We start from the raw sequence: 14,201 nt of genomic DNA, 5'->3' as shown, positions 1-14,201 counted from the left end.
TTTTAATCGGTTTTAATTTGGCGATAAAATAGCTGGCAATAGTCATGTTTATATTAAAACTTAATATTTAAAAAAAAAAATTTTAAACAATTAATTAAAAATTTATGTTGTAACGGAACATTTTGAAATAATGGAATATTAATCGTTTTAATCTTTTATAATTAATTAATGTTTATAAAATTTCTCTTTCTTGGCAATTCAACTGATTATAGTATATATTAATTAGAAAAAACGCTATTAAAAAAAAACATAATAATATTAAATTTATAGCATTTTTTTAATTGCAACTTCAAGGCAAGTTTTTGTTCAATACGTGTATTTAAATTTTTTAAAAATAACTTTTTTTTTTCACTTATTTGAACTCTTAGGTTTTATAATAAATAGAAATTTCGATGGATTTTTTTTTTTTTACATAGGCATCACCACATTATCAAGGCCAAGAGTCCACTCAATGATAAGGGTTAAAGAGTGTACAGTAGAAATTGGACAATATAGTAATCATTAGTAATAAAAATTTGGTAAATTTGATAACTTATATGGAACGGCTCATCAGGAACTTATTTACGTTAGACTTGAACACAACCATATTGTAGTCAGCCGGAAAGCAGGAAAACAGAAGACAATTCCACAGGCGTGCAGTTCTAAGAAAGAAGCTTTGTTCATGGAATCTACGTTTAGGTTTAGGCACAGATAAAGAGTGGGGGGAATTATTGATAGTGTTTACAGCTAGACGAGTGTTTCTTGTGAAAGTTAGGCGAGGGGGGACCATAAACTGAAGCTCAGTCAAACACTTTCCATGAAAATAATGATACATCAGAGACAAACTTGCAACATCTCTTCTGTGAGATAGAGGTTGCAGGGAAGAGAAAAGGACATCTCCTACGAGGCTACGAAGTCTATTTTGAACTCTATCAAGGCAGGACAAGTCCTTTCTAGCAGCTCCTGCCCAGATGTGGCAACAGTATTTCATCCTTGGATGTACCTGGCTCTTATATAGATAGAGAATTGCATCAGCAGTGAGATATCTACCGGATCGATAGAAAGATCCCACCATTTTTCCAGCGGCCATGGCAACAGATTTGATGTACGTGTTCCATTTAAGATCAGGAGTAATGGTCAAGCCCAGAAACTTGTCAAAACTTGAGGCCTCCTGAAGACGCGAGCCATTCATTTCAATTGATGCCAGATGTGGATCAGAATGTTGATGATGTAAAGAGAGAAGCTTGGTTTTAGATGCATTAAAAGTAACCAGCCACTCCTTTCCCCATTGTACTACGTGCTCAAGATCAGAGGAGAGAGAATTGGAGAGAACTTGGTCGTTTACTGTCTTAGATGTGGTACCATAAATGGTAGTGTCGTCAGCATAAATGTCTACAAATGATGTAAGGATGTGATTTGGAAGATCATTAATGTAGATCAGGAAAAAGGATGGACCCCTGAGGGACACCGACATTAATACTGTGAGCTTCTGATTTTTGCCCCTCAACTACTACTCTTATGAACCTATCAGAAAGAAATGATTTAATAATTGAGAAGACATTTCCAGCTATACCATAGCTACAGATCTTATGAAGTAAACCTTTATGCCATACTCTATCAAAGGCCTTAGATATGTCAATAGCAATTGCCCTAGAAAGGTTGCCTCCGTCGAGAGATTTGCTAATCCTATGAGATATAACTGTAAGCACATCTGCTGTAGATCTAGCAGAACGGAAACCATATTGAGTGTCACTAAGAAGGGTATTTTTGTTGAGAGGGTTGATTACTTCTGTATTTAACACAGATTCCAGCAACTTACTCATGACGCACAGGAGACTTATTGTCCTGTACTGAGAGGGGGATGAGCGATCACCTGAATTCTTAAATACAGGGCATACTGATGAAATTTTCTAGGGAGATGGGAAACTATTCTCCTTAAGACAACGTTTAAACAGTTTTGTAAGTATGGGCGCTAGTTCAGGTTGAAGTTTTTTGAGTACTATAATTGGAATACCGTCAGGGCCAGTAGCTTTACTGGAATCAAGGTTTTTGATTAGCTTGGCAACATCACATACAGATATACGTATATCACATAGCGTGTTTTCTGATACAGGAGGAAATATTGGGGGTTGGCGGCCTTGGTCGCAAAGGGTAGAATTAGCTGCAAAGTTCTTGACAAAGAGTTTGGCTTTGTCTGATGCTGACGAAATTACCTCAGGTCCATTGATAATAGTTGGGATGGAGCACACGCTTCTGTTCAGGATTCTGTTTGCTATTTGCCAAAACTGGTGGGAACCAAGCCGCTGCTCAGCTACTTTGGACTTAACGGATTGAGCATACAACTCTCTTGCGTTCTTTATTACTTTCTTACAATAGTTGCTGGCAGTCCTAAAAGCGGCTTTAGTTTCCATACATTTATTACGTTGGAAGCAGTGGAAAAAGTGATTTCTGTGCGCGATGGCAGCAGCACATTCTGGAGAGAACCATGGCTGGCTGTTAGGTTTTTGCTGAAACTTTTTCGAGGGTATGAAACGGTCTATACCTACAATTAACCATTCTGTCAGGTCTGATACTATAGAGGACACATCCTTTTTAAACATGGAATGCAGAGGTAGATCAGATATAAATGTACGGAAGCTATCCCAGTCAGCCTTAGTGTATCGATATACTGTACGATGGAGAGGTACGTCTGGGGACTTATTACATTTCATTTTTATCTTAATTGATACAACAGAGTGGTCGGAAGATCCAAGAGGCGACAGAACAAAAGCTGAACATAGTTCAGGGCAAATTGTGAGAAAAAGGTCTAGTAGGCTTGCATACTGGCCGTCATTGTCGGGCACACGGGTGGGTTCCTGAACAATCTGAGTGAGGTCATAGGCAATGGAGAAATCATGACAGAACCTTCCCTCATCATCGGTCTTGTTTGAGTGGGTCAGATTTGAATATATTTTGTTCAAATTTCGAAAAAATAAATAGGGGGAGGCACGCTTTCCTTTTTTCACATTGTTTTGTCAATGCCTATTGCTATGGTAAAACAAAAACAAAGATGGCGACATGAACCTGTCACCTTTGAAGTCCTAAGAATCGTTCAAAATTCCGAAATAAATAAAAAATACTGGTAGTAATCCATAAATAAAAATCACCATGACATTTATTATGTAGATTTCTTTTTATCTTACCTTTGGAAACATTTATTATATATTTTACTAGCAAAAGTACCCATCGTTGACTGGGTTCAAAAACAGCCTACAGAAAATGGACTCTGATTTATGAAAGTATGATAGGTTATGAAAAGGAAGGGTTGTAAAGAGATAGCTCCGAATTTGGAGGTATCAAAACCAAAGCAAAATATGATGAAAGTAAAAATAAAATAGATAAACCCCATAATTTATTATACCATACCTTTTCACACTGAAACACTTATCACAATATTCTGTGGATCTATATTAAAAAACCTTGTTAAACTTTGTGACATATTTCCATTCTATGGAGGTCAGGCGCGAACGAACACCCCATAATTTTATTATACCATATTTCTTCAAACTGAAACATAATTATCAAAGTATACTTACGCAGATAGATATGAAAAGTCTTTATTAAAGTTTGTACCTACTTCCATTCTATGGAGGCCAGGCGCGAACGCAGACCCCACAATTTTATTATATCATCCCTATTTAAGTTAAAACATACTTATCAAAGTATTCTTATGTACATCTATATCAAAAACACTTGTAAAGGTTTTTTTTTTTTTAATTTTTAAGTTTTTTATTTCCATACTTTGTGGACCAGGCGCGAACGCAGACCCCACAATTTTAATGAACCACTGTTCTGCCAGATCAAACATACCCATTCCTGTGTCTGGGTACATCTTCTATCATTATATATAATCAGTTTTTTAAAATAGTCAACCATATAGGAGCCTATTCGTGACCACACACACACACACACACACACACACACACACACACACACACACACATTCAGCTTTATATTATAGACTAGCGGGGGTTACCCGGCATTGCCCGGGTGTTTGTAGGTGTGTGTATGGGGGGGGGATAAGTAATAACCCTGAAACGATGTTAAAAAAATCGGAAAAGCCAAAACCAAAAAAAAAAAAAAAAACAGCGAAAAAAAAAAACGCTGTGTGTATAGGTGGGGAAGTAAACTACAGAATAAGCGAAGTAAAAAAATAAAGAAACGTTGCCTGCGTGTCTAAAGATGTAAAAGAAAAAAAATAGTTTTGATCATGAGGCTGGATTGAACCCGGGAGCCTTGACGCGGAGGTGAAACAAACTCCAACCACTTAACCGTGTAGGCCAAGAGTAAGAGGAATTGATTATAGTGTTAAAATAAAGCTTATAAAGCGAGTGAAAGAGGTTTGATTGACAGATAGCCACTAAATGAGGTCATCGAGGGAGCGTTACGAGATGACGTAGCAGTATTTTATTTTTTTTGTTTTACTTCACATTAGCGTTTATTAAATTATGTATTTCGTTTCCTGTCTAGACATCTCTCTCTATCTGTCTCTCTGTCTCTGTCTCTCTGTCTCTCTCTGTTTGCGTTTGTGTATGTCTCTCTCTTTCTCTCTCTCTCTCTCTCTCTCTCTCTCTCTCTCTCTCTCTCTCTCACTTCGTCTTCCTTACTCTGAAGACTGTTACTAAAAAAGAAAATGGCGTCTGGCTGTTTTTTTTTTGTAAAAACTTTGATCGTTAATATTTTTTGTAAGCATATTTTTTTTTACTTCACATTTTTGGCTTGTTATTTTTTCGTTTAACTATCGTATCTAACTATTTTTAATGTGCTAATAACTTTGGCAATGTTGTCATAGCGTAGAAATTCATAGTTTAGCTTGTGTGAGGGTTAAATTTTTTTTTTACTGATAACAACATTTTTAAATTTTAAATTCAGACTGCCATTAGAGCTTGCTGACGTCAAGATCACGTGACATGACTTAGCGGGTTTTAAATACAAGTTGACCCAAAATAAACGGCCCCGTGTATACTTTATGTAGAAGAGTTGGCGCCTGTATTTTTTTGGGTAGTTATAAATCGATTTAAAAATATGTAATGTTTAACATTAAAATGTCACTTTTTTTTTGCCCCCCCCCCTGCAGAAAATCGATCAGTTGACGCACTTCTGATGGTCCTTTTGGGCTAATTTTTCGATATTTGTCGTCCGGAGGGTGGGGCTTTAATATGATACCAAGTTTGTGAATTTTTGTTCCGTCGGTCAAAAGATTTTAGCAGACACACAAACATACATACATACATACATACATTTTCGCTTTTATATATATAGATATTTGTTTTTTTACTTTTTCTTCTGTTGTCTATGTTTCATTATTGTTTATATATGGCTGGTAATAGGTAAGAAAAAACAAGACATACAATTGGTTCAACAGCATTGTTTCTTAATTCAGGGGAAACCCGAACTAGTCCCTCATGCAACATGTTCCCTTTTTTGAAAAACAAAAATAAGAAAAAGAAAAGATCTAATAAAAGGCAGACGAAAATAAAATAGTGACCGGGGCATTTATTGGCCTGACTGCCCTCTTACCTAACAAGGATTATTCTCCCCTTTTCACTTTGGACTCAATTTAAGATGTACAGTAGAACCACGGGATACGGCATTAATCCGTTCCAGGGTTGGGATCGTAAGGTGAAATCACCTTATCGCAGGGCTTAAGCAAAATTTTATACAGTACATATTAAAAATTAGTAACAAAATACAGTACAGTATATAATACACATGTATATAATCAAATAACATAAATAACACTGTAAGGCGGGGCAAATACCATAACCAGGGGCTGGAAACATTGTATTGCATATCATAACCTTTTTTACCTTTTTTTTTTTTAAGTCATCAGAAACGATAATTATGAAAAATTAAATTAGTGGCATAATTCTATGATTTTATACAAATATTAGTGTAAAGATTAGCTGAACATAATACACCTCCTCCCGTCACTTTTGAAGGACGGGGCACACTAATATAATAGTAAACAGAAAGTTACGTAATTACAGTAGAACTCTGGGATATGGTATTAAAAATTAGTAAAAAAATACAGTACAGTATATAATGCACATGTATATAATCAAATAACATTATAAATAACACCGTAAGGTGGGGTAAATACAATAACCAGAGTCCGGAAAAACATTGTATTCTACATCATAACCTGAAAAAAACGTATCGTAGGGCCACCATATCCCGGAGTTCTACTATATAGAATCTAGCAGGATTCTTACTAGTCTTATTGATCGTGTCATTCTCACCCTTTATGAGTTTGGTTTTGCTGGAAATGGTGTTGGGCTTCTTTTTTTTTTTTTTTCTATTATTTTCTTGTTGAGATATTTGGGGGTTACAAGTCTCTTCTGTATCCGGCCTTGCATTTGCTAGTACCTCACTATGCATTTGGTATGGCTAGTAGATCGGTGATGGTAATAAGGGTGCTTCTGTTGTATTTTTTTTTTTTTTTTTTCAAATCTATCTTATTCCATTGATGCAGCTCTCCATTAACTTTAACATGGCTGGACTTCTTATCCAGTCTCTGCTACACAACGGCTTTTTTCCACTTTCTAACCTTTTATGTGTGGTTTAATCCGGGGTGAAATGATTAAAGTGGGTTTAATTTTGTGATTAAAATAATACCCTTACTTCCTGCTACCCCACTTGATTAAGTGGGGCAACAAGAAGCAAGAGTATTATTCTTGCTTTAATTTTTGAGTAATTCTAGTTTGGAAAAGGTGTTTTTGTTTTTCTGGACACTAATTTCAGTGCTGGTGATAAAAGACCTTTAGTTGGTGCATTTCTGTAATGCAGCATTGCCAGGTAGGGATCGGCCTTATCATTTATCATTTTCTGGAAGAGGTTCTTTGCCATTTTTACTGCAGATTTCACTTTGCCATTTGCCCTGCTAATTTTTGTAAAGGTGGGAAATTCCTGTCTACTGAACTGGGGTCCATTATTAGTGACCACCAGATCTGGTATCTCATGTCATGCAAAATGGTAATTAAGTTTAGTGATCACTGTCTTTGCATATGTACAGGATGGAACGATAAAATTGTCACCCTAGAAAAGACATGATTCCATTTCCATTTGATGAAAGCTGGTTTTCTTTTTTTGTTGCAGACCATCTACTAGTTGGTCAGTTGTGTACAAATCTCAAGAGCGATAGGAACCTTCTATCATGTCTGAAAGTGACACAATATTTAACAAGTGAAATTAGAGCGGCGCTGTTGTACAACTCACGCTCTCTATACCGATCCAAACAGGACCATTGCCAGCACCCTCAAAATGCATTGCTGGATTGCCATGAATAGCAGGGACATGCCCAGGGTAATGAAAACAATTTCCAACTATGGTTATGGTCTTTGGTGTGGTTTCAAGTGAGAACCACATCATGCCAACTCGCATCTTCGAAGTTGGCATGAAAGTCAACACCAAAGTGTACCTGGATGTGCTGAAGTGTGTGGTGATCCCCTGATACAATCAGGTGGCCGCTGACAGACCCTGAGTGTGGAAGCAGGATTTAGTGTTGACCTGCAAGTCCAAAGAGACCCAGACTTGGCTTCAGAAGGAGTGCTACGATTTTGTACTCTTCTCTCAATCCCCCCCCCCTTTCCCAACCTGAATCTGCTGGACTACTTCATTGGTCATACATCAAGAACATCACCAACATGACCTCCCACAAGACCAAAGTCAGCCTGATCGCTGCCATCCACCGAGTATTCGTCGAGCTCCTGTAGACATTTGTGGAAAAGGCATACTTCCAGTTCTGAAACTGTATCAAGGTAGTGAGTGATATCAGCTCTCCTACATAATCAAATTACCTGAATTGATTTTTTCAATAAACGTTTTAAAATAAAGCTGTAATGTTGCTTTCTTTAGGGCGACAACTTTATCATTCCACCCTGTAGTTGAAAGATGATCAATTTCCCGGGAGTTGCTCATGTAATCAACTGTATAGAGATAGTTCCTAGCTGCAAACTTTTGCCCAGGCTCCCTCAGGAATTTCATGGACCATTAAGGATTCTGCCGGATTGACTACCTCATATTTTGTACAGGGTATTTTGAAACAGTCTCTGATGTCATTGTTCATATTTTACTATAGTAAAAAGATTCTCTTGCTCTTCTGCAACATCTTTTGACTCTCAGGTATGTGGAATGCAATCTGTCTTTCAAAACGGCCTGCTGGGTGGTTGGGACCACGACTCGGTTTCCTCTGTACTGATCATTTCATTTCACATGTTAAAATATGGTCTCACCTCTGAGTCAAGATGTACTTTGTCTTCTGGCCATTCTTCCACAATTACCTTCTGCAACAGCTACATGCTTCTGTCTTCCTTTGTGGCTGAGCACAATTCAACTAACATTCGCTCTGGCACAGGAATGTATTTAGTTTCCCTGATATCATCATCTATATATTCACTATTCACTCCATGTATATATGCCCTTGATAGTGTATGAGATGCTTTAAATAACTTTCCAGACTTTCTTTGTACAGGCATTTAAAATTGTCATAGACTCTTGAAAATTCAATATCTTATTGCTATACATCTTATGAGATGACTGACCAATTTTTATGATTCTAGGTTCAAATAAACAGCTACAGCAAGAATTGGAATACACTCTACTAAAGCCTGGTTGTCACAGCTGGTGAATTTCAAAAATGCAATATGGACGTGAGGATACTTTAGAAGAATGATATGCAATAACATTCTGTTTTAAACTTGGAAAAATTGCCACAGGAACGTATAGAATGCTTCAGACTGCTTTTGGACTACCTTGCAAGAATCAGTTTTGGAGTGGCATAAGAGATTCAAGGAAGGCAGAAAGTCTGTGAGGGATGATGAGAGGCGTAGGAGGAGTAAGGAAGTCAGAACACTAAAGTTGATTATTCAAATAAAGAATTTCATAGATAAGGATCGTCGCTTGTCTATAGAGACAATAAGTGTACAGTTTGATGTCAGTCTGGGAAGTGTACACAATTATTCATGAGAAACTAAAGATGTAGAAGATTTGCGCAAAGTTTGTCCGAAGGGTGCTCAGAGAAGATCAGAAAGAAAGACATTGTCATGACTAAGATGGGCATCATCCTTCCTGTAGTTCAGACCTTGCTCCCTGTGACTTTTGGTTATTCCCTAAGTTAATCAGGGATCGAACCTACAACCATCTAGTTGATAGTCAGCAATTCTATACTCCAACCCCTAGGATTGGCGCTCGCAAACAATATCTTCAAAGACCTTTTTATATAAACATTTAACCGCTCCTCTTACAGTGCTCGATTTGTTTGTTTATTTACAAAGAAAGAGTTTTGCATAGTTCATATGTTATTTTAATATTAGGTGATAAAGCTCCAGGATCTAGTAGTTAAAACTACTACTCCTGCTTCCAAACAAATAAATATGCATATGGCCGCAGCTTTTGGCGATGATCATTCATCTTTTATGGTGTCATCCATTTTCCAGTAAATGTTTAAATAGCTTTTTTGATAATAATCCTAAGGTGACAAGTAAGGTAAGGTAAAAAAGCTAAATTCACAGTTCTAGGAGTAACTAGACCTTCTTTGTGACGTCATAAATGATCTTCCGCTATGCTTCATCTGTTTTAGTGGATGAAGGATCTACCAATATTTGTTTTCTGCTTTAGTGAATAGTATCACTCGTTTGTGACATCATAAAGGATCTTCCAATATCCTTCACCTGTTTTAGCGGAGGATATCTTCCCTTTGTGAGGTCATAAATGATTTTCCACTATCCTTTACCTGTTTTAGCCAATGATCTCATTCCTTTATCATGTCATAAAGGAGCTTCCCAAAGTCTTACCTGCTTTAGTAGATAAAATAAATATTTTTTTGCAACTTCAAAGGATATGAATGCAATGAATGAATGAATGAATGAATGAATGACTGATGATGATGATGATGATGATGATGATGATTCCTATTTACAATGCCTCCCCCTGGGACAGAGTTAGACACCAGGGTCGTTTTTTAATGTGGAGAAAAGGAACAAATAATAAAAATTGTCTCAGTCGTGAAGGATTTCTCCTCCACTGTTGAGAACAAGATATTGAAGTGTAGCATCTGAAGGACAGATACTACACTTTGATCTTGACCCTATGATAATGATGATGATGATGATTGACAGCCAAAAAAATAGAAGCAACTTTAGTAGAATGATGATGTGTTAAACAGAGCTGAGAGGGTTGTTGGTTGGTTGTTTTACAGTATATCAACCCTTTGCAGGTTATTTAATGCTGAATCCAGTGATTTTTGAAGAAATTTTTTTTAATAGAATATATTTGTTTTCTTTTCAAGTCGGTTTCTATTTAAACCAAAGTTGGGATCCTAACAGGTACTACCACTCCGAGTCAGAGCAATGGCAATTAAAGGGTGGCTCTACACTCCCCAAAGCCCGCAAGCTGGGGCCTCACCATCGGATTTAGTTTAAGGTCATATCCAGAACCAGAGCTGAGAGGGAGAAGATAACAAAAGACCAAGGTCTTATGTACGACATGAAAAGAAACTGGAATCTTCATCATTCCAGTGATTGAAGAAGCAACTGGACTCATGAAAAAGAGTTTATGAAACTACCTTGCAAATATACCCAGTGAACCAAGTGTAAGAGAAATAGAGATAGGGCGATGTCAATCAAAAAGTTGACTTGCTCGCAGGTGCAGAAATGAATGTTGGCTGAAGGCCAGTTCAGCTTTCACCGTTTCATTTATTTGTTTCCCCACAATGTTGGAGAAAACCAACTCCCCACAAAAAGGAGTGTTCAAATGAATAGCAATTGTCTGATATGAGGGTTTTCCCCCACATTGATCAAAGCTAATTGCTTTCTGGACGTCCTGGCATGAAAGGCCAGGAAGCTGCCTTCGCTTTCGATTAGTTTTGCTTTTATATGAAAAAGCCGAACAAACACGTGATAGGAATGAATAGCGTGAGTTTTATAAAAATTGATGTAAATAAATGTAGATATGACGTGCATTCGCAAATCGTAGATATTATGATCTAAGGAGTATATAAAAAGTTCTAAAAATAGTACCCCCACCCCTCCTGAGAACCTCCCGTGAGAAAAGCCTTTGCTGGCTATACAAAAACGTGTGCACCACTTTTGCCTTTTATATATATATAGATTATCATGAATCTTAGTACATTTAAAGACATGATAATCATTTATATAGCCAAGATCCATTTCAACCGAAAGATGAATTTAACAATTGCTAAATGGTGACGCTCAATAACAATCACACAAGCCACCTTAAATCCTGTGTTGAACACTAAACATGAAAGTTGTAGTAACAGTGATATGCGTTCTGCACATGTGTTCAATCGTAAATGCTGAGTTGTCTTCCCATGTCTTGAGATGAAAGGAGTTCTGTTCTTTATGCTAAGTTCTTAGAGTGATCTCCTTTGCTTGCTGTTGCAGATTCATTGGCAGGGAAAAGATGCTTCTTCGTTATTAGAGCAAAACCAATAGTATCTACTTAATTGTCATACTGCAGTAATGAACATATCTAAAAATTATGAAAAAATATTAGATAAAAAATTAATTATTAATGAAAACAGTTTTTGAAGACAATTAGCGAAAATTGAGTTTTGCTAAATTGGACCAAAATTTTCAGTTTCCAAAAAATAATGACCTCCCTTGTTACTATTCGAACTCTCTGGTTTCTTTTTTTTTTTTTTTAGCAAAATTCAATTTTTGCTAATTGTTTTCGAAAACTATTTTCATTAATAGTTAATTTTCTACCTTATTGATTTTCATAATTTTTGGATAGGTTCATTATTGCGACATGACAATTAAGTAGATACCATCAGTTTTACTTGAAATTTAATATTCTGATTTTCGAATTTTGCTCTAAAAATGAAGAAGCATCTGGAGGAAAACAAAGATGGAGGTTTAGTTAGCAACCGGGTGTCTGTGAAAGGAGTTGTGAATATTAAAGTGACAGTAAGTGGCTCTCTCTCTCTCTTTTTTTAAAAAAAAAAACAATTAGTAATCTTGCTGTATGATTCAGCAGCAGTTTCAACAGGTCTGAATTGGTTGCCATCACAATTGGGTCAAGCATTTCTTTATATATGAATTTGATTACTCACAGCAATTAGCAACAATAAATTGAAACATCTCTCTTTTTTTATTATTTTTAGTATTGTTAGGCCATATATTTTTCTAATCCAGTATTGACTGATATAAACATTTTTATATTTTATTATTCAAATCCTGAGCTGTTTGTTTTATTTTTTTATTTATTTATCTTCTTTTTTTTTTTGTATGATTGGTCAAGAGTTCAATTAGATATGCTTTTAAAAATAAAAAATGAAGTGTTTTAATGAAATAACAAAATTGACATACTGAAATTAGGTTAAAGAGAAAATATTCATTTCGTCATGGCTGACATAAGAAATTGCAAACCGATGTTCCCTTCCCCAAATCTCCAATTATTTTAGGTTACTTAACTCTTGGCAGAATTTTTACTTTTTTATCATTTATAAAAAACAGTTTAGTTAATAATTGTTTATTACTTTGTAATAAAACTAGCAAACCGCCTGATATTGCCCAGTTATAAAATATGCATAAATATTATTAAATAAAATATGTATGAAATAAGCCAAATTACAACGCAATATTATGAAAATAAACAAATATTTATTTGTTTAAAATTAATATTTCAGCGATAGACGCCATCCTCAGAATTTTAAGCGTTATTTCCTTTTTTTTTTTTCCTCGCTATGATGTTATATTGAAGAAAAAAAAAAGTCAGTATAGAGTTCGCATGTTGTCTGTCTGTGGTGTTATTTTGAAATTTTGCTTGTAAACGTATTTTATAAATATTTTATTTCAAATTCAAACAACGCTTATATCACAGAAAACACAACTCTGACTTTCATATCATGTGTACCAAGCGTATTCTTCTAGCAAAAAATAACACTGCAGACAGACAACATGCAAACTCTTTACTGACATTTTTTTTTTTATTCAATTTAACATCTTTGTGAGGGGTAAAAGAGAAAAGAAAAAGAAAAAAATGTATAAAATTCTGAGGATGGCGTCTATCGCCAAAATATTAATTTTAAACAAATAAATATTTATTTATTTTCATAATATTGCATTGTAATTTGACTTATAAACATATTTTATACATTATTTAAAAATTCAAACAATGCTTATATCACGGAAAACACAACTCAGACTTTCATAAATATTATATTTTAATTCATGCAAATTTCTTCTTAATTATTATAGAGCCAATTCTCTATTGATTATTATCTGATATATAGAAATGATTTCAAAAGTTATAAAAAAAATATATGTCTTAGGTACCATCCACTAGAATCAAAACCAGAATGTTTAGCGCTGGAGGAATAAATTATGACAAAGGCTGAAACCTTAGTCGATATTTATCTCTCTAGCATCATTACCTTCTGAACTACTGACAGAGGTTGCAGGGAAGAGAAAAGGGCATGAAAGGTTAAAAGTATTGATTGGATGATTCCAGTATTTTTTCCTGATTCCAATACAATTAACGATTCCGTGCTAAACTCCCAATTCCGATTCCTTATAAATCTCTAATTATTTAAGTATGAGATTGTTATTTTCCCTGATTTTCAAAAAAAAAAAAAAAAAAAAAAAAAAAAAAACGTTAAATATGCAGATATTTTCCTAAATGTAAAAATACACTTGTGGAGGATGATCTGTTGATTTTAGCTTTACTGGTATTTTAAAATCAATAACTATTTATTATTTTATCATTATTACCAGCAATGGAAGATTTTACTTTAAACAAAATCAAATAAAAAAGGACAATTAAAAGAATCGTTTTGGCATCGGAAAATAGACATATATTTTTCCGATTCCGATACCAATTCCGATACCCCACAATCTTCTGATTTTTCCAATTTCCGATTCCGATTAATCATTCCAACACTAGTTAAAAGTTAAGCAACATTGACCTTTGAATGTTTAGTTTTGCGCATGTGCAAAAGTAACAGCAGGAGTAATGTTCTATTCGACTTATCCGGCCAAGGTCAATTGCTTCGTTTTCAATTTTGACCCCTTAGTAGTAATTTTTGGCAGCTAAAAACTAAATCAAAAGTGTGCTACAGGTCCCAATGCCATATATATCAAATTTTAACTCTAAACTAGACTAAATATTCAGAGACAAGTTTAGTAGAGATTTTTTGCACACACACTGACAAGGTCATGTTG

General features: G+C 35.2%; 2 protein-coding genes across 2 annotated transcripts in view; one reads left to right on the top strand and one right to left on the bottom strand.

The window, feature by feature from the left end:
- Positions 1–14,201, bottom strand: part of LOC145255790 (serine/arginine-rich splicing factor 6-like) — a 563,981-nt gene that overhangs the window by 301,786 nt on the left and 247,994 nt on the right. The gene's annotated exons all lie outside the window — the stretch shown is intronic.
- The window catches only part of LOC145255784 (F-box only protein 21-like), an 83,449-nt gene continuing 81,042 nt past the window's right edge, over positions 11,795–14,201 (top strand). Inside the window, exon 1 of the mRNA XM_080114456.1 lies at positions 11,795–11,945. The gene's annotated coding sequence lies outside the window, so the exon portion shown is untranslated. The remainder of the gene's footprint in view (positions 11,946–14,201) is intronic.

The sequence above is a fragment of the Euprymna scolopes genome, chromosome 31, assembly GCF_053919585.1.
Source record: "Euprymna scolopes isolate OS-2025 chromosome 31, ASM5391958v1, whole genome shotgun sequence".
Classification (NCBI taxonomy): Eukaryota; Metazoa; Mollusca; class Cephalopoda; order Sepiida; family Sepiolidae; genus Euprymna; species Euprymna scolopes.
Note: the sequence above shows the minus strand (reverse complement) of the source record. Positions and strands in the feature narration are given on the sequence as shown.